This window comes from Protopterus annectens, chromosome 14.part0 (assembly GCF_019279795.1).
Source record: "Protopterus annectens isolate FY-2018-M chromosome 14.part0, PAN1.0, whole genome shotgun sequence".
Taxonomy (NCBI): Eukaryota; Metazoa; Chordata; order Ceratodontiformes; family Protopteridae; genus Protopterus; species Protopterus annectens.
The window spans coordinates 491459343-491479859 of NC_056748.1; the positions used below are offsets into that span (position 1 = coordinate 491459343).

Genomic DNA, 20517 nt, shown 5'->3' on the forward strand with positions numbered 1-20517 from the left:
AACATCTACATTTATGGTAAGTGTACACAACTGTACTATGTTCTTCATGTTTTACTGTTGCAGTCATTACATTTGGGTTGATTCCCAAAGCTAAGGAAGGGAGGAGGAATTTAGAGAGCATTAGGACCAGCTATTAAGCCCTGCAAAAATGCAGTGGCAAAACCAGCTCTGGATTTAGAAAAAATAGGCATGTGGTAATGCCTGGTGAAGGTATGTACAGAGCTCCAGGTAGCAGCTTCTAGGATGTCCCTGGTAGGGACTCCTCTGATGAAGGCTGTAGAGGAAGATGCAGCCCTGGTGGAATGTGATCTTATCCCCTGTGAGGTAGTTTTTCCATGGTGCTTATAACAGAAATGAATGCAATGGGCTATCCATTTAGAAATGGTTTGCTTTGAAATGGCCTTCCCCTCTGCCCCTGCAGCAAAGCCAACTAGCAGCTGTTCAGATTTTCTGAGAGGCTTAGTCCGGTCCAGATAAAATCTAAGTTGTCTGAGCACGTCCAAAGAGTGCAGTATTCGTTCACCTTTGTTTTGTGGATTCGGAGAAAAAGTAGGCAGATGAATTGACTGACTTAGGGCCACACTAGACACCACCTTGGGCATAAAGGAAGGATTGGTCCTGAGGGAAACCCTGTCTGCATGGGAGATAATGAAGGGTTCCACTGCCATGAGGGCCTGTAATTCAGACACTCTTCTTGCTGAAGTGATGGCTAGAAGGAAAGCTGTTTTCCAAGAAAGGAATTTCAACTCTGCAGTTGCAGCTGGTTCAAATGAAGGGAGAGTGAGCTTTCTAACACAAAGTTAAGGTCCCAAGCTGGAGAAGGGGCTCGCCTGGGGGGGGGGGGTCTTAAATTTTTGGCCCCTGTGAGGAACAACTTTAGCAGGAGGTGAGAGAAGTGGGGTGGTTCAGTATTATAATGTGCTGAAATGGCAGAGGCATGAATTTTAATTGCCGAGAAGGATAGGCCCTTGTGGAGCATATCTGTTAACTACTGAAGAATATGAGGTAAGCTGGGCACTGTTGTGCCCATCCCCTGAGTTTGGCTCCAGGAAAAGTATACTTTCCACTTTTCAGCATAAGATTTTCTAGTGCTAGACCTCCTTGCTTCCAGAATAACATCTAGCACCTGCTTACTGAGGGATGCTATTGGAGAGCTCACGGGATTAGCCAGGCTGCAAGGCTCAGGGTTTGAAGCTGAGCATGCAGAATCTTGCCCACCTGCTGGGACAGCAGGGAAGGTGTCTGAGGTAGGTGCCATGGCTCCAGCAGTATCATACTGCTCAAGAGGGAACACCAATGCTGGCGTGGCCAGTCTGGTAGAATCAGTATTGTCCTTAGTTTGTCCTGTTTGATCTTTAGCAGAACCTTCAAGAGGAGAGGCAGAGGGGGAAAGGTATAAACAGAGAGGCTTTCCCAGGTAAAGGACAGGGTATCCCCTTTCCAAGCTTGACCGTGGAGAGTCCTTGTGCAGAATTTGTCCAATTGGTAGTTCTGGGGGGAGGCAAACAGGTCTATTTCGGGTGTCCCCCATTTGTTCCTTAAGAGGTTGAATATTTTTGGTTCCAGTTTCCATTCGTGTGGGTCCATGAGATTTCTGCTTAGATCGTCTGCCATTGAATTTAGCTTGCCTGGCAGGAATTGAGCTTGTAGGTGAACTTGGTAGCTCAAGGCTGTGTTCCACACAGCCATGGCTAGTCTGCATAGATGGTACGAGTGGGTTACCCCCTGCTTGTTTATGCTCCACATAACTGTGATGTTGTCTGTCTTTACCAGTAACTGTCCTGGAAGGATGTGGTCCTTGAAGGTGGTCAGGGAATTCTGTACAGTTAACATTTCTTTTTGGTTGATATGCAGGTGCATCTGACTCGGGTTCCATTTGCCCTGAATGCACTGTCCTGCCAAGTGAGCCCCCCATGCATAGTCTGATGCATCTGTTGTTAGGGTTTGGGCGGCAGGGGGTAGACTGAAAGGGAGCCCCTTGTTGGGGTGGCAGCCCTCTGCCCACCAAAGGAACTCTCGTCTTTATACAAGGAATGACAGGAATCATAGTTTCCAGGTCCTAAGGACTGTGGCTGACCAAGTTTGCAGATGACTGCAAACTGGGCGCCATAATCGACACTCCAGTCGACACAAGCACCCTCCAAAAGGGCCTCATAGAAACAGATAACTGGTGCCAGAGCCATGGCCTCAAGCTAAACGCCAAAAAGTGTATAGTCATCCCCTTTGGCAAAAACAAAGTGCCCACAAATTACCACATAGGTGGTAATCCATTAAGTACAGAAGAAGTAATTAGGGACCTGGGGACCCAAGTTGATAGCAATCTCTCATTTGACAACCACGTGGCCAAAGTGGTTAGAAAAACATTTTATATAGCCCACCTAATCATGAAGGGATTCACATCTAGATCAGGGGAGGTCATCGTGCCTCTTTACTCATCCCTCATCAGGCCCATAATTGAGTACAATGCCGGGATGTACCTTACCAGATACCTGCAGCAACTGGAAAGACCCCAAAAGTACCTCACCAAGAGGATCAAAGGGCTCAAACAGATGCCATATGCTGCCCGATTAAAGAAACTCCAGCTCTACTCAGTGGCATACCGCCTGCTCAGAGGCGATCTGTGCCTGACGTATAAAGCCATGTCCAACCCGGAATTAATGGACATGCTGCACCTCAGAAAATCCAAATCCCATCGAACTATGCGCTCGAGAGACTTGAACCTCAGCAATGAAATAAATAGGACATGCTGGAGGGACAGATTCATAACCCAGAGGCTCCCTTCACTCTGGAATAAAATCCCAGTCCAGGTTAGGCAGAGTCCCTCATTGACTCTCTTCAAGAGGAATCTTGAGTGGATGGGAGATCGTAGGTTTACCCCGGGTATCACTTCTCTGTCACTGTTAGACAGAGGCACAGTATACTAACCTCAAAAAAGGGCATAGCAAAATTAATTTAAAATGGGTGGCGAAAGCCAAACACACTCTGGCTAGGCTTATAAATGCCCTAGGGCAGATAGCCTAGTATGAATCTATGAACCTAAGAATATTGGCACCATAGGCTTTTTAGATACCATTGCAGTTTCCTCATACGCAGTCTTGCATATGGAATTAGTAGAATGCAAGAGGCCATGGACCCCAGGGCTTGCAGAATTTTCCTTGCAGATAGCTGGGTCTCTGAGGCCAGTAGTTTGAAGTAGGCTGTCAAACTTGTTTCTCTGGCGAGAGGAAAGCCATCTGGGAAGTTGTGTTCAAGCTTGCTCCCAGGAATACAATCTGTTGCCAGGGTACTAGGTGAGATTTCTTTTCGTTTATGGTGTACCCCCAGTGAGGTTAGAAGTTTCTTTACAAATGCCAGATGTTTTAATAGCAAGTCCTGGCTTTCTGCCTGAATCAGACAATCGTCCAGGTACGGGTATATTTGAATATTTCTCTGCCTGCAAAATGCAATGGCTGGAGCGAGACACTTTGTGAATACCCTGGGTGCAGTAGATAAGCCAAAGGGAAGTGCAGAAAACTGATAGTGCATGGAGCCTGCTCTGAAGTGTAGGCATTTCCTGCAAGATTCCCTTATTGGAATGTGCAAGTAAGCTTCCTTTAAGTCTAAGGTTGCCAACCAGGCATCTTTGCTCAGCATAGGGAGAAGCTGATGAAGTGTTCGCATTTTGAATTTTGGAATTACCAAAAAGGTGTTCAGAATAGAGAGGTCCAGGATAGGATGTCAAGAGCTGTCTTTTCTGGGTACCAGGAAAAGTATTGAGTAAAAACATTGTCCCCTTTCTTCTGCTGGGACAGATTGAATAGCCCTGATACTTAGAAGAGAGAGAACCTGCTGTTGAGCCTCTGCCCACTGATTTGGGGGTAGGTCTGGCCAACCGTTTGAGGATGTAAGGTGTGGAAGTGGAATCAGTATCCTTGGAAAAAAAGAAGTTATGTACTCACCATAATGTTCCATCTGAGTAGGTAACTTCATTTGTCTGCAACCTGTGGGTATCAGATCCGATTCGGAGCCGGCAGCTTTCCAAGCTTACAGATCTGAGCTCCAAGCTCCTCCCCCTTACCCATAATACCCTGCTACCTCCTTGTAACCCTCAGATCGAATTTGCCAGAGAAGGCAATAGAAAGTTTCTATAACCTAGTAACCCTTACCACTTTGCAATGGTGATGACTGAACAAGGTATACACAGGCTTGTAACTAGCAAACCATAGGTCCGGGGGAAGGAGGGAGGGTCGGTTGCAGACAAATGAAGTTACCTACTCAGATGGAACGTTATGGTGAGTACATAACTTCTTTATCTGAAGTAGTTAACTTCATTTGGTCTACAACCTGTGGGACAGAGTCCCCAGCTACCAGTAACTTGGGAGGCCCTTATGGAAGGATATTCCAGAGCACTGCAGAGCCAAAAGAAGTGCGTCCTCTGGATGTGAGAGCCAATTTATAGTGTGAAATGAAGGTATGTGAAGAAGCCCAAGTTGCTGCTGCACAAATGTCATCTAATGAGACCCTTGACCAAAATGCCACTAAGGTAGCCATAGATCATGTAGAGTGGGCTCACACGTGTAGGGGCTAAGGACGACCAGAACTTTTGTAGGCGAGGAGAATACATAGGAAGATCCACCTCGCTAATGTAACTTTAGTGACTGGCTTCCCAAAACGCGATTTTGCAAAGGACACAAAAAGTTGATCAGATTTTCTGATATCTGCTGTTCTGTTCAGGTAGAAACGTAGTTGTCTGTGAACATCTAAACAATGGAGTCTGTACTCTCCTTTATTCTGAAAATTTGGAAAGAAGATCGGTAGATTGATAGACTGACTGAAATTGGCCTCTGAGGATACTTTGGGCAGGAAGGAGGGACTGGTCCTGAGGGAGACCCTGTTCTTATGAAAAATGATGTATGGAGGTTTACAGCACAGAGCATGAAGCTCCGAAATTCTCCTGGCGGAAGTAATGGCAATCAAGAAGATTGTCTTCCAAGATACATACTTTAATTCCACTGTGGCCGCCGGTTCAAATGGGGGCCCAGTTAAAGCTTGAAGAACGATAGTAAGATCCCATGGAGGTACTGTATATCTCTGATCGGGGGTTGTAACAAGAAGGCTCCTTTCATGAATGATTTACAGATCTTGGATGAAGCCAGGGGTCCTGAATTGTTACCTATGTGACAGTGGGAGAAAGCTGCCATTTGGACTTTAACAGTGGACGCACTAGCTCCCTGCTGAAACATATGTGAAAGAAAGTCAAGGACTGCTGGGACGGGGGCCGTGAAAGGATCTAGATTCATCATCTCTGCCCAGAGGGAAAAACGTTTCTATTTACTCTTGTAGATCTTTCTGGTGGATGGTTTGTGTGCGGCCAATAGGATGGCCTTAACAGAGGAGGATAATCCGGGAGTCCTAGCCATTAGGGGAACTGGATCAACCAAGCTGAGAGCTTGAGATAACCCAGGTCAGGAGTCTTGAGCCCCAGTGGATGGGAAATCAGATCCGGACTGGGATCTAGGATCCAGGGATGATGTACTAGATGAGACCGTAAGTAAGGGAACCAGGTCTGGCGAGGCCAGAATGGGGCTATGAGGATAACTCTGCTCCCCAACCGACGAGCTTTCTGTAGGAACTTTGTTATCAAGAGAAGAGGGGGATAAGCATACAGAAGACCGGATGGCCAAGCATGAACAAGAGCGTCTCTGGGGGCTTCCCCTGGTGGGGGAATCAGAGCGAAGAACTCACTGCACTTTGTGTTTGAAGGCGAAGCGAAGAGATCGCAGCAAGGTTGTCCCCAGGCTAGGAATATCTGGTTCACAACTGTTGAGTTCAGAGACCACTCGTAAGGTGAGAGAATTGTTCGACTCAACCTGTCTGCCAAGATGTTTGACCGACCTGGAATGTGCATTGCTATGAGAAAGCGGTTGGTGGAGATCACCCATTCCCATACTCTCATGGCCTCCCTGCAAAGGAAATAGGATCTGGTTCCCCTGTTTATGTACCAGACTACAGACATGTTACCCGACTGAATTGCAATCGTACCCGGAGGAAGAAGGTGGAGAGCCTGCAACGCTAAAAGCACCGCCCTTCATCTCCAGTACATTGATATGCAGTGAGGTCTCTGTGGGAGTCCACATGCCTTGGACGGATCTGCCCCTGTAATGCCCCCCCCACCCGAGGAGAGATGCGTCCGTGGTCACCGTGACTTGTGGGGGAGGTAGGACGAAAGGACGCCCTTCCCGAAGGAAGAATGAAGCCACCAGAGAAGCGACTCCTTGCACACCCTGCTGACAGGAATAGGGGTAGATAGGGGTTGAAAAAGAATAGACTATTGCACTTGAAGAGTCCATTGAAGGATTCTCATTTTCAGATGGGCGTTCGGGGATAGAGTGATGGCAGCTGCCATGGATCCCAGGGCCCTCAGGACCAATACGGCAGGTGGTGCAGGAGACTGTAAGAGATCCAAGATTTGGAGGCAAAGATTGTGTAGCCTGTCGGTTGTCAAGAAAATTCTGGATTGTGTCGTGTCTATCCTGGCTGCTATGAAATCCAAAATTTGAGTGGGTTGCAGAGATGATTTCCTGAGGTTGATTGAGATCCCTAGTTGGTGAGCTAGTTGTAATAGGTAATCTCTGTTTGAGCAAAGTTGATGCCTGGTGGGGGCGGTAAGGAGCCAGTCGTCCAGGTACAGAAAAACCTGTATGCCCTGAAGTCTCAGGTGGGCCGCTACTACTGCCATGACCTTGGTAAACACCCTGGGGGCTGTGGTGAGACCAAAGGGTAGGACGCTGAACTGGTAATGACTGGTTCCTAGCAGAAAGTGGAGAAACCTCCTGGATCGTCTGTCCATAAGAATGTGGTAGTACGCGTCTTGGAGGTCCATCGAGCACATCCAGTCATTCTCCTGCAACAGTGGGAGAATGGATTGAATAGTGACCATCCCGAATTTCTCTTTGGGTACTGACAGGTTCAGTGTTGATAGGTCGAGTATGGGTCTTAGGTCTCTCATCTTTTTTGGCACCAAATAGAACCTGGAGTAAAACCCTAATCTGGACTGCTCTGGGGGGACGGGCTGGATTGCTCTTTTTCTTATCAGCCCTTGAATTTCTATAGCTGCTGCATCCCTCTGACCGGGTGGGACATCGGGGATTTCTCTTGATCGAGGAGGGTAGGTTAAGAAGGGGATTGAATATCCTCTGGATACAATTCGGAGCACCCAGCGATCTGCGGTGATGGACTCCCATTTGGCTAGGTGTTCTGAGAAGCGCCTCCCGACTGCCTCCAGAGAAGAGCAGTCAGGCAATCCCTCAGGGCTTCTGCGCGGGTCGCTCCGAGAAACATTCTCTTGACCCAAAGTTCTTTGGCCCCCCTCTGCCTCTGGGCCGGCGTCCACCTTTTCCTCCTCTGCCTCTGAAGGACGAGGTCTCCGGAGCGAAACAGGGTTGTTGAGTCTTCCGGAATCACATCTTCTTCTGTCCCTTTTGGTTCCTGGAAGAGGACCTCTGGGGAGACGAGAAGCGGATCCCAACTGCAGACGTCTTCCTGTCTTTCTCGCTCTGGAGAAGCACGTCGCGGACGGTCTTGCCAAAGAATGTTGAATCGTCATAAGGGGCGTTTGCGAAGGACGCCTTAAAGGGTTCCTGTCTTCGTAAGACAACGCCCGTTCCGCTAGCCCTAGCCGCTCCCTCCGTGGCATGGGAGAGGAGCCGCATGGATGGGTTTGTGATCAACTTGAGAGTGGCCATTCGGGACGAGAACGTACACTTGTCCTCGGCCGACATGGACTCTGGGGGTGAACCAGCGTACTCCTTAATCAGGTCCCACTGGAGTCGAATAACATGTGCCATGTAATTCAGAGACATTACCGAGAAGGTCGCTGAAGAGATCATCCACTTTCCCAAACGGTCCATCATACGAGAATCCTTATCTGGAGGATGCACCGAGGAACTCTCCTGTGCTTGTTCCTTCTTGGTGACCATCGCCACCACCATAGCATCCACAGGGAGACCCTTACTCCAACATGCCTTGTCCGAGGGGGGCTGAGTATTTTGTCGGGACGTTTTGCGGGATCGGCTCCACAGTGTCCGGCTCCTTCCACACCCTGGTAGTAATAAGATCTGCCACGGGGTCGGGGGGTAGACACCTAAGAGGTAGATGGGCCTGCGTCAAACGCCTCCAGAAACACGGACTCGTCCGAGGAAGGCTTTTGGGTGGACCACCCTCCCCTGATGCGTAACATTTCCATGATGTCTCCAAAGGAGACGTCTTCGGGGGGGTGATCTTGGGGAACCTTCCCCTTCCTCCAGGCCCGTGTCCTCCGTGAGGGACTCAGGTGAATCCAAGTGCCTCCTCTTGCACTTCCGCTTGTGAGGCACCTCCTCGGGGGGGGGGCTGTCCGAAGAGGCCTCACCAGCGATGCCCTGTTCCTCCAAGGGAACCATCTGGGATGTAAGCGCAGGCTGTCCCTGGGGTCGGATGATGGAGAATAGGCTCAACTGCGTGGCAGCAACGGGCTGGTCCGGAGCAAGAACCAGGGGTCTCGAGTCCCTCGAGAGGACCCTCTCCACTACATCGAATGCAGACGGTGAACTGCTCTCCCTTGGAACTGCGAGCAGTTCCCTCGGCTCAGACATACGGATCGGTGCAGAAGGTAACCCGATTGTATCCGAAAGGGTAGTGTGACCCGACCTGGACGGAGTCGAAGTTCCACTAACCCCTCCGGATCCGACGCCCACCCCACGGCTCCGAGAGCTCGGATCCGACAAGAATCCTGGATCCGATAGACCCAAGGGCATGATCGGCGCCGAAGACGTAAACGCTGTCGGCGCCGCCCCCACCCCGGCTCCGAAGCTAACTGGATCCGACTGCTCCGGACCCGAAAGCGGGTTGGAGAAGGAGCAATAGGGGCAAAAAAAGGGTGTCGAGCTCCCCTCCGGGGGGGGGGGGGGGCATGAGCACTTCCAACTGCATTTGAGCCTGCAAAAATTGACGCATCATCCGATCCATATCTGCGTCCGACAAACTCCTAGTAGACCTACTAGAGGCCACAGAAGGTGGCCAGGAAGGTCGCCTTGATGACCTAGAAGGTGACATAGTCTCCTCCTCCGACTCCGGGGAGAAACAAGGGGAGTGGAGCCAAGAGGGGGTAGACTCGGAGACCTTCAAGGGAGAAGTAGCAACTTTAGGTGGCGGAGCCGAGGGAGTCGACTCCGACCCCCTTTTTTGGCTCCGGTGTTTCTCTCTCTCTCTCTCCCCGTCTCTCTCATCCTTTTTTCTGCCCTCCCTTTCCTCCTGGGCCAAAGAGGGAGGGTGAGTCCCGGCCAGGGGATCGGGAGTGGCAGTTGGGCCAGCCGTGGTAACGGCTGGCACCACAGCAGAAGCCGAAGATGATTCTGGTGGCAGAAGGCCCGCCAAAATCAGCTTGGCCTTTCTGTCTTTTAATGCTCTGGGATTAAAGGCTGCACAAATAGTGCAGCCTGTGGAAAGGTGTTCCACACCCAGACATAACACACACAGAGTGTGGCCATCCGCTGAGGACAGCTTATGACCACACTCGGTGCATTTAGAAAAAATGGCCTTAGGGCCTTCAGCCATTGTAAAGGAAAAAGGAAGCAGCACATGCCTTCACACACTAGTGGGGGAGGGGAATTGGCTGACTAAACAATTAAACTACAGCTAAAGAAACAGGAACCACTATGATAAACTACCTGTGGTTCACACACACACACAAAGGGAAATATCGAGAAAAATAAGAATTCTATTATTAAACTACTCACAAACCAACTCGGAGCTCGTTCTGAGAAGCTACCTTAAGCCGCAGCAAACGCGATCTGAGGGTTACAAGGAAGAAGCAGGGTATTATGGGTAAGGGAGAGGAGCTTGGAGCTCAGATCTGTAAGCTTGGAAAGCTGCCGGCTTGGATCCGATATCACAGGCTGTAGACCAAATGAAGTTAACTACTTCAGATCTATATTTAAAACCCATTTGTCCTGGGTAATGAGTTCCCAGTTTTTTGCATCCTTTAAATCCTGTAATTCTTTATGTTCAGCACAGTTGGGAATCAACATCATTTTCTGTTTAAGTAGTCCCAAAATATGCTGCTGATACTTTAACATATGAAACTGGCAATTTAAGGCCCTAATGGTCAAGGTAGCAGAAGTGTAGCCTTAATGCCCTCTGGTCCTTGGGAAATGGTCTCTTGATCCGCAGTAGGATTCCATAAGAGGAACTTGAGAGAGTCAGGTACTCTGTAATACCCGTCAGGTTTTCTGGGAGCTGCGGGTAAAGTGTCTGGGGCCAAGCTAGATTCCAAGAAGGCATCATCTACAATGTCCAGAACAGGAGGAATAGCTAAAGGCCTGTGTTGAGGGAGGAGTAAATTCCCTAAACCTCTTTTTGGAGTCAGAGTAATCCTGGCTTTCCCAGCAGAAATGCTCTCTAAGAGTGTGCAAGGTTTCACCAAAAGAAAAATCTTCTGGAGGGGAAGCAGAGGGAATGGAATCCTCTGCATCAGAATTCCTCATAGGTAGATAAGGGCAAATACTGGTAATCAGAAGAAACAGAAATTTCAGAATCCTGATCAGAAGGAAAATCAGTTCTAGGTCTCAAAGTAATAAGGTCTTAAGCCATTCTAAGCATTTGTTTTTCAGGCATATGGGCCTGACCATGTGGTTTGTATATCAGTTTTCTAGGCGTGGGTCGAGTTTTAGGCCTTGATGAAGAAGATGGCATTGGTTTAAAATGCAAATTTGTAGGCCTGAATACACCCCAAGAAGCCGGTACCTGCACAGTGGCTCAGGACCCATCCAAAGTAGAGACACCCGCAGGTTCCATAGTCGAAGAAGCATCTTGCGGCATACCGAACTCCGAATGGGTCTCAGTAGAGGCCTGCGAATCTGAAGTAGCAGGTATCAGGGGCTGTGAAAGCCCTCACTGAGTACCGGCAAACTGGTGACTAGCTTAACGGAAGCATCATCGGCAGTTTTGGACCTATGCGGTCTGTCTTTATCCTTGCGTTCTTCGGAATATTGGTAGTCGGATGGCTTACCGAAGCCATTTCTGGATAGTTAAACAGAATACCAAAATAATTTGCTGCGAAAATAAACAGACGACGAAAAGTTTGGGGGTTAAATAAGGCACAAAACCAACAGTGAGGGACGTTGTGGTCTGGGCATAAGCAAAGAATGCAGTACGAATGAAAATCTTTATGAGGTATTTGCTGTCCACAGGTAAGACAATTGTTAACTTTTACTGACATCGGTTAAGAGCAAGAAAAAGGATCCCCAATGGGGTACTTAGCTTTTTTTTGAAGACTTTGGTTCTGAAATTCGAAAACGAAAATTTCAGGAGTCGGCCGACCGGCACTTGCGAACTGCTTCTGCTTCGGGCACCGCGCAGCAAGCAAGACTGATGTAATGGCATTGGCTGCATGTTTTATACCCCTGACGACCTGACGTCATGGAAGAAGAGACAGCATCTGACGCAGGAATCCAAGACTTACATATTCGGGCTGGCTGAGGGCTACCTGCAGGCAGATAATCGAAATATGACTGCAACAGTGAAACACGAAGATAATCAGAAATTCCGAGGATGTTTTAAAGCCATCAAAGCACTAAACAAGCCCTGAGTAAAGGATTGCCACTCAATCTGTGGATCCTTTGGGGCAAGGGTGAAATATTTGGTGGTCTGCTTTTTCTTCAATCAATAATGGCAGTAGAGACTTCTCTAAGATTTGAGGAACCACTCGGAGATAACCAGCCATGGTTCCCCCCTGACCATCTGAAGCAGATATCTGCAATGCCTCCTCGAACGTGCTTAGAGTTGGATCCCTGACTGGTTGCGACAGACGATCCAACGATAAGGGCGGGTGAACCTCCAGGCATTCACTCACTTCAGGAGAGATGTCCGGCAGAGGCTTAATAGCAGAAGATTCTGCCCTAGATTTCTTGGCCTTCTTCCCAGATGGCTGTTCCTCAGAGCAGGATGTTCCCTCCATTGTATCTTCAGTAAGAGGCTTAAGATGCTGGTTTTTAAGACAAAGTGCCAAAGAAAGTCACTATGAAGGGTCTTAGGAACAAAGGCATGACAAACAGAGCAGGACATATGGTTGTGCAAAGTGCCAAGGCAAAACAGACACTGTTCGTGGCAGTCTATAAAAAAAATCTGTCTCCCACACTGGCATTTACCCATCCTGGATGACATGAAACCTCAACAAGCAGCAATATAGCAAAAGGAAGATAAGTAAAACAAAACCTGAATGAGGCACTTATCTGGAATGGCTTGGTGAACCAGTAACAGAATGGATGTTCAGACTGATGATAAAGAGATGGCATTCAGACTGGTGGCAAAGAAGTTCTGAGGTCTGTACGTCCCGACCTCACCTTTATGTCCTACGCTAAGCAAGGAGCATACATGTGACATATGGTGTACCTTAAAGCAACCTCAAGGCTTCGGTATACTGGCCGGACATCGGGCCACCCTTGGCAGGGGATCGTTATTGTAATGAATACTGCAACAGTGAAATGGAAGGACATCTCTTCTACCCCTTGCACCCAGCAAGGGGGAGAAAAACGGTCAGCAGTCTGAGGCAGAGAGTGGGACTATTACTGCAACCACGATCTATTCAAATGTCTACAGTTACGGTAAGTGGGACACAACTGTATTTTATTTCATAAATGTTGCAGTACTGATTTTTGGGGGGACTCCAAAAACTAATAGGTGGGTAGTAGATCATCAGCATGACCCTAGGAAATAAGGTTTTGTAGGATGGCTGTAGCAAAACCTGCCCTGAAGACATTGCCTAGGTTATAGTGTTTTGTAAAGGTGTGCACTGAGCCACGTGACTGCCTCTAGGATGGCTTAAGTAGGGACTCCTTTGAGGAAAGCAGTGGTAGTTGCCCCATGCCTGGTGGAGTGAGCTTTAATATGCCCAGGTGGAGCTTTTCCATGGGGTGAGTAACAGAAGTTAATGAAGTTTGCTATCCATTTTGAAATGGTTTGGTCTGAGAGGGGGCAGCCCGGATTTCCTTCTGGGAAAACCACTATTAATTGCTCTACCCTATTAGGGAGTTTTGTCTCTTCTAGATAGTACCCGAGCTGCCTGTGAACATCCAAGGAAAGAAGGCCTGCTCTGCCCTGTGGATTTGGGAAGAAGACTGGTGGGCAGGTAGCCTGGTTTAGGGTAAGCTCTGATAACACCTTAGGCACAAAGGATGGGTTTGTTCTAAGGGTTACCCTACTCCTGTGAAATACGGTGAAAAGTTCTTTACACACGAGGGCTTGAAGCTCTAGAACCCTCCTTGCTGATGTGACACCTGTAAGAAAAATGGTCCTCCATGTGAGCATCTTTAGAGAGGCAGCAGGTTCAAAGGGGGCAAGGTTAATTTAGATCCCAGGCAAAATAGGGTTCCTTCTGGGTGTTCTAAGTGAATTACCCCTTTTAGGAAAAGTTTCATGTGGGGGTGCAAGAAGATAGGTGCAGCACTGTGCAGAGAAGCTGATATGGCAGATGCAACTACTTTAATGCTGGAGTAGGAAAGCCCCTGTCTAAACAGGTCTGATCGGTACTACAAGATGGAGTTGATGTCTGCCTGTGAAGAGCTGGCATTCTTGCTGTGACATCAAATGGAAAATCTCTTCCATTTTGCCAAGTATAACCTTCTGGTATTGGGTATCCTTGCTTCCTTTAGAATGGAAAGCACATCCTTAGGACAGGAGTCATTCCTTGGTGTCAAACCCAAATCCTCTAGGTTGTTAACCTGAGTGTGGTAGGTGAGGATGGAAAACAAATCCCTTAGCTTTGCTGAGAACTACTTTCTTAGGTACGATATAGAATCAACAATCAGTGAAGTCCAAGATAAGGAAGAAAGTACAGTTGTGTACACTTACCATAAATGTAGATGTTCGAATGTATTCACTGTTGAAGTTCTGACTTGTGGGATTTCTTGCAGTTGAAGCCTTTGGCTAGCTTGACTACCAGAGAAAAATCTCCCTCATCCTATAGCTGGCGGACACCCTGACCGACGTCAGTACTCTCAGGTACAAAGGGAGTAGGCAGACTCCATGATCTTAAGTTTTTTCTTGCCCCTGGAGGTAGAAGCCCTCCTATATAGAAGTCAAAGTCAAGAGTCTTTGACAGAGAATCTAAGCAAAGAAAGACGCAACAGGAGAGGACCCTTAAATAAAGAATCTTGTTCAAGTCTACCCTGTAGACTACGGGTGAAAGAGGGAGAGGAAGATTACTGCACCACTTAATACACATGAACATCTACATTTATTTTAAGTATACACAACTGTACTATGTTTTTCATGTTTCACTGTTCCAATCCTGACTTATGGGATGACTCCCATAGCTGAGGAGGATGGAAGGTGGATTAAGGTGAGGAAAGGATTCCCTGCAGGATGGCAGTGGCAAATCCTGCTCTGGACTTGGAGAAGGCTGATAAGTGTTAATGTTTGGCGAAGGTATGCACTGAAGAACAGGTGGCAGCCTCCAGGATTTCTATGGTGAGTACGCCTTTTAGGAAGGCAGTTGCCCTAGTAGTGTGTCTCTTGACAACATTAGGTGGCTTCTTACCATGATGGCCATAACAGAAAGTGATACAGAGAGAGATCCATTTAGAAATGGTCTGTCTGGAAACTGATTTCCCTTCAGAACTGGTGGCAAAGTCCACAAACAGCTGGTCTGATTTTCTCAGTCTTTGTTCTGTCAAGATAGTAGCAGAGCTGCCTATGCACATTTAAGAAATGAAGAATTCTTCCCCCTATGTTTCGTGGTTTAGGGAAGAAGGTAGGCAAATGTATAGCTTGACTTAAGGAGGTGTGTACCACCACCTTGGATATAAAGGAGGGGTTATTCCTGAGAGAGACTCTTGGTGGAAGAAGAGGAAAGGTTCCACACTTCCATGAGTGCCTGCAGTTCAGAAACCCTTCTAGCAGAAGTGGTATCCAACAAGAAGGTAGTCTTCCATGTCAAGAATTTTAAGTCAGCAGAGACAGCTGATTCAAATGGTCGAACAGTAAATTTTTACAGAACAAAATTAAAGTCCCAGGGTGGGGCTGGAGGCCATCAGGGTGGTCTGCTGTGGATCACCCCCTCGGTAACTATTTCATAACAGGGTGAGAAAAGATAGGGTGCTGGGGAGGAATGCAGGCTGAGATAGCAGATGCATGAAATTTTATGGAGGAGTAAGACAGGCTTTGTCAGACTCGCTTGCCAGGTAGGACTGTGATCTTGGCTAGGTAGGGATTCTGAGTGTGTTGCCTATACCAAAGGGAGAATCTCTTCCATTTAGCCAAACAGGATTTCTGGTGCTAGGCCTTCTGACCTCTCTAAGGATGCCCTGCACCTGTTTGTCTGGGATAGGATCCCCTCCAAGATGTTAAGGTATCCTCCATGCTGATAATTTGAGTTGCCCCATGTTGGGGCGCACAATGTTTCCCTTGTTCTGTGTCAGATCATCTAATCTCTAGAGCAGCTGCCATGGGTTTCATGCTGATTAAGCTGAGCAGCAAAGGGTACTAGTGCTGCCAGGGTCAGTCTGGGGCTATACGTGTCACCTTTAGCCCCTCTTCCCTTATCTTTAAGAGCACTCTGAGCAGCAGAGGGACTGAAAGAAAGGCACAGATAACGAGGCCTGTCCATAGAAATGAGAAAGCATCTGTCTTCCAGACTGAATTTGTTTTGGCCCTAGAGCAAAACCTTTTCAATTAAGTATTTCCCTGGTGGCAAAGAGGTCTATCTGAGGAATTCCCCATTTTTTGTCTATGCTGAAAAAGGTTTCCTGCTGCAGTTGCCACTCATGGGGGTCAGACAGACTTCTACTAAGGTGCTCTGCTAGTTGGTTGTGCACATCTGGCAAATACTGTGCTAGAAGGTGCAACCCCCATGGAGTGTTCCGTTCCCCAAACATCCATTCTAGGTGACAGAGAGGGTAGGAGTGACTCCCCCCTGCTTATGTACCACATGACTCTGGTAGTCTGTTTTCACCACCAGCACCCCTGGTTTCCATTTCTCTCTGAAGGCTAGTAGACCTTTTTGGAATGCCATAAGTTCCTTCAAGTTTGTGTGTTTGTCTTTGAGCTTCTGTCTGGAAGTGGTTTAAGTGTGCTCCCAAGGCCACCTCTGAGGCAACTGTGGTCAGTGTTTGCTCCTGTGAGGGGAATCTGAAGGGGAGACATGGGCTGAGGGAGCAAGCTGTGGCCCACCATGCAAATTCCTCCATGAGGCAAGGAATCAGTTTGTCTTGACTGGCAGTGGTTATGCATGCTGGTACCACCGGAGTTCCCTCATGAGTAGCTTGGACAGGGGAATCATAAGGATGTAAGAGGCCATGTACCCCAGAGCCCTGAGGCAATCTTTGGCTGTGAGAAAGTCCCTAACCATGTTTTTTTGAAAGTATAGAGTCACGAAGGAGACCCTATCAGGAGCCAAGAAAGCCTTTGAGTGATGAATCTAGTATGGCCCCTAAAAAAAACAATTCTGGGGTCTGTTTGGGAGTTTTGAAGATTTATGGTGAACCTAAAGGAGGTTAGGTGGTTCTGGGTGAACATCAAGTCTGAGCTGAGTTTTTCTAGCACAGTACCTGCCAGCTTGTAGCCTGGATAAAGCAATTGTTCAAATAGGGGTAAATTTGCACCCCCTTTGTTCTGCAGAAGGCAATTAGAGGGGCTAAGCATTTTGTGAAGATAAGCTTTAGGCCACCAGCACAAAATTGATAGTGCCTGGCACCTCCTCTGAAGAGAAAAAAACTTCTGTGAGATTCCTCTATAGGAATATGCAAATATGCATCCTTTAGATCTAGGGTAACCATGAAGGCCTTTGGAGAAATCATGGGCAAGAGGTTTTGATGGGTCAACATCTTGAATTTTGGGACCTGTAGGAATTGGTTGAGGGCAGAAAGGTACAGTACAGGCTGCCATGTGCCTTTCTTCCTGGGAACTAGGAAGAGTCTGGAATAGAAACCCTTCCTTTTTGGTATTCTGCGACTGTTTCCACTGAGCCCTGGGCATGTAGCATGTCTGCTTGGGAAAGAACCTCTGCCTTTTAGTTTGGGGAATGTCTGAGAAGCCTGAATTTGAGCTTGTAGCCTCTTGAAATAATGGTTAGTACCCACTGGTCTGAAGTAATGAGGAACCAATTCCCTTGGAATAATGATAGCCTTTTTCCAAGTCTGGGAGAAGAGGGGTAAGGGAGGCGAAACTATAATGGAACAGTCATGACTGTTCCTGCCAGAGGCCTACGGTCTGGAACTCCCTGGCCTAGAGGTTTCTGAATGCCATTGCCTGGGTCTTTAGTGCTGCCTCTGTCTCCTTTCCCTACGTGGCTTTCTTTGCCTAGCCTTAGATTGAGAGGGAAAGGACCAATGTTTAGGACAGTTTCTACTGAAACGAGGGGGCTGCACCTGCAGGAAATCTTCAACAATCTGCAAAGACTTGTCCTTGTCTTCTATTTTTCTGAGCACAGCTTTTGATTTAGGGACAAAGGGTTTGAACTGACGTGCTCTGGAAGGGATTGTTCCCCTCAGACATGCGTGGCTCCTAATTCCGGAGCCTGTAGCTGCAACCCTGCTGGCACCTTCATTAGCATCATACCCACAGTGGAGGGAATATTTTGCTACCTGTAAGGTGGAACTGCAAAGGTTCTGTAACCCTTAGAGAGTCATTTGTTATCTAAAGTCATAAGCTTCTCTCTCATTTGTTCCGGTAAAGTCCCCAGGTATTTTATCATGTGGAACTGGCAGTTCAATGCCCTTATAGATAAGGTGGCAGTGTAAAAACTTTTTTTGCTAAATCTATCTAGGGCTCTGCTTTATCAGTGGGAAATTATTTCTGGAGGAGCTAGCTCTGGCTCCTTTGGGACAGGGGGTCACGAGCTCTGGGACAGCTGCAGGATTCTTAGAGATGCTCATGAGAATCTAAAACCCTATAAAATCTTTCAGGCTTTCTAGGGGACGGAAAGAGGGAGTCTGGCTTCAAGGAAGAGCCCTGAAAGACATCATCCACAACCTCTAAAACAGAAGGGATTGTGACGGGTTTATGTTCTGAAAGGTTGAGAAATCCCTTTATCCTCTTCTTGGATTGAGAGTAATCCTGGGGTTCCCACTGGAAATGTTGCCTCAAAGTGTGCAGTGTTTCCCTGAAAGATAAATCCTCAGGAGGGGAAGCAGAAGCCAGATTCTCCTCAGAGTCTGAGTCTTCAAAGGATGCCATGGAGGGGCCCTCTTCAAAAACAGAAGCCTCCTGGTCAGATTCCTTACCTGAGTATTAGAAAGTACTTCTAGGAGGGAATCTTTTTCTTTTTTCCTGGGAAGGATTCAGAAGGGGGTTGCCTGCCTCTAACAATGGTCATAAGTTCCTCTGTCAGTCTTACAAGGTCCTGCTGATAAACCTGTTAGTGGGAACCAGTAGGTCTTGGCTGGGGCTGAAAAGAAACCACTTTCCTAGGAGTAGCTTTTGATTTAGGCTGGCAATGTCCAAAGCACGTACACCCATTCTGCTCAGAGGAAGGTCGATGTCAAGGTCTGCCACTGCACAACGCTGGCTGTGCTGCGGTTATCGGAAGCAAAGACCTGCAGAGTGGTACTGGACCTAACCGACGAACTGAGTTCCAAGGCTTGGGCAAATGGCAAGGGACTCAACGGCATATTGGACTCAGAAGAGTATCGGCAGAGGCTTGCACCACCACTTCGGTCAAGGAAGGGGGTTGCAAAAGCACCTCACCTACTTCAGGGAAAAGACTGGCCGATGGCAAGAGGACATCATCTGAGGCCCTAAGCCTGGGATCTTTTTCGTTCTCCCGCTTACGCTTAGGTAAATCGGCTTAGGATCGACAGGTGGACGCTATAAGTAAGTCTACCTGATGCTTCGCTCAGGTGCCTAGCTAAAATTTCAGCCCTACATCTAATAGTTCTCCAACTGAATCTAGCATAGAAACAGCGGATGGGAATGTCATGATCTGGGCCCAAGCAAGTTACACAAAAAGAATGGAAGTCTCAGTGTAAAATCTGTTCACAACAACAGAGACAATTATTGTTTTTCTCTGACAGTCAAAAATATAGAAAGGGTTCCCAATGGGGTACTTCGCTTTCTGAATTCTTCTCTCTGGTGCAGACTGACCAGTGCACTGATTCTGCTTCAGGCTCTGATGGCAAGAAAACTGAGATCATGATGTTGACCGACCCCCCCCCCCCCTTATACCCAATGTACTGACACTGGTTAAGGTGTCCACTGGCTGTAGGAGGAGGAAGATTTTTCTCTAGTAGTCAGGCCGGCTAAGGGCTTACATGGCAGGAAATCCCACAAATCAGGACTACAACAGTGAAGCACGAAGAAAGAATAGTTGTGTAAAGTCATACCATAACGACTGATGTCCTTCTCATCTCTGTTGCAGTATTCATAACATCAGGGAGAATATCAAAGCTCATGAAGTAAGGCAGGAGAGAGTAGCAGAGGAGCTTTTCCAGGAATCCCTGTAGTATAGCTCTGGCAAACCCTGCTCTAGATTTAGAAATTACATCTAATTTCTACTGTTTGGTGAAGGTATGGATTGAGGTCCATGTGACTGCTTCAAGAACCGAGTTATTGTCGAATTCCTTGAAAAAGGCCCCATATGAGTTAACAGCCCTGGTGGAATGAGACCTAAAAGGGGAATGGAGTCTCTTACCATGGTGAGTGCAACCGAAGAAAATAGACTTGGAAATAGTCTCCTTAGACACAACCCGCCCCAGAGCCCAAGGGTAGTAAGAAGTAAAAAGCTGATCTGGCTTTTTAACAGCCTTGAGTAAAACAAAACCCAATATGGCAGCAGGAAGCATGGCACACAAATGTTCAACAAAACTATTAGATAGTTCAGATACTTTTAATAAAATACTTGCAAGTCAGTAAGCGCTTTCACCAAGTAGACATTGGCTTCATCAGACCCTAATGATAGTAAAACACACAGACATACACTTTATAAAGCCATATGATCAATTAAAACAGTTTGAATTCACCAACAACACATGCTATATCAGTATTCATTTGCATACATCAGTTACCTTCAATTGCCTTTCAGATGACATCATATATTAAAGGAATAACTCCCTTTCAGTGTACAAACGGCAATCATAAAACCATGAAATATTAAAACTAAACGCAGTACCCTCGAGGTTGAACTATACCAACTGGCAAAACATTTTCTATCTAGGTAGACACCTCTTATCAAGTATCTGTCTAATAGAGACCGTACTATTCAGGCCTGATCCTTTGTCAGCTCTCAGCTTAAGGATCCATCTAAGTTCTGCCTCACTAGTCCTATTTTCAATGTTCCCCATCCTAGCACCCACTTGTATCATTTGTATAACTTTCAACCTAAAATGATGTACTTGATCACTAGCTGCCACATATCTAGCAAGTGCATTTGTGCTGTTTCCTGTTCTTATACTATATGAACGTTCCCTTATGCGCCCTTTAAGGGTTCAATCTGCCTTCCCAACATAGATTTTTTTTTGCAGCACTCACAATGTGCTAAATAAACCAAATGCTTAGTAGTGCTGATTG

General features: G+C 47.3%; 1 protein-coding gene across 1 annotated transcript in view; it reads right to left on the reverse strand.

Moving 5' to 3' along the window:
- The window catches only part of LOC122788687, an 819422-nt gene that overhangs the window by 381482 nt on the left and 417423 nt on the right, over nt 1-20517 (reverse strand). The window lies entirely within an intron of this gene.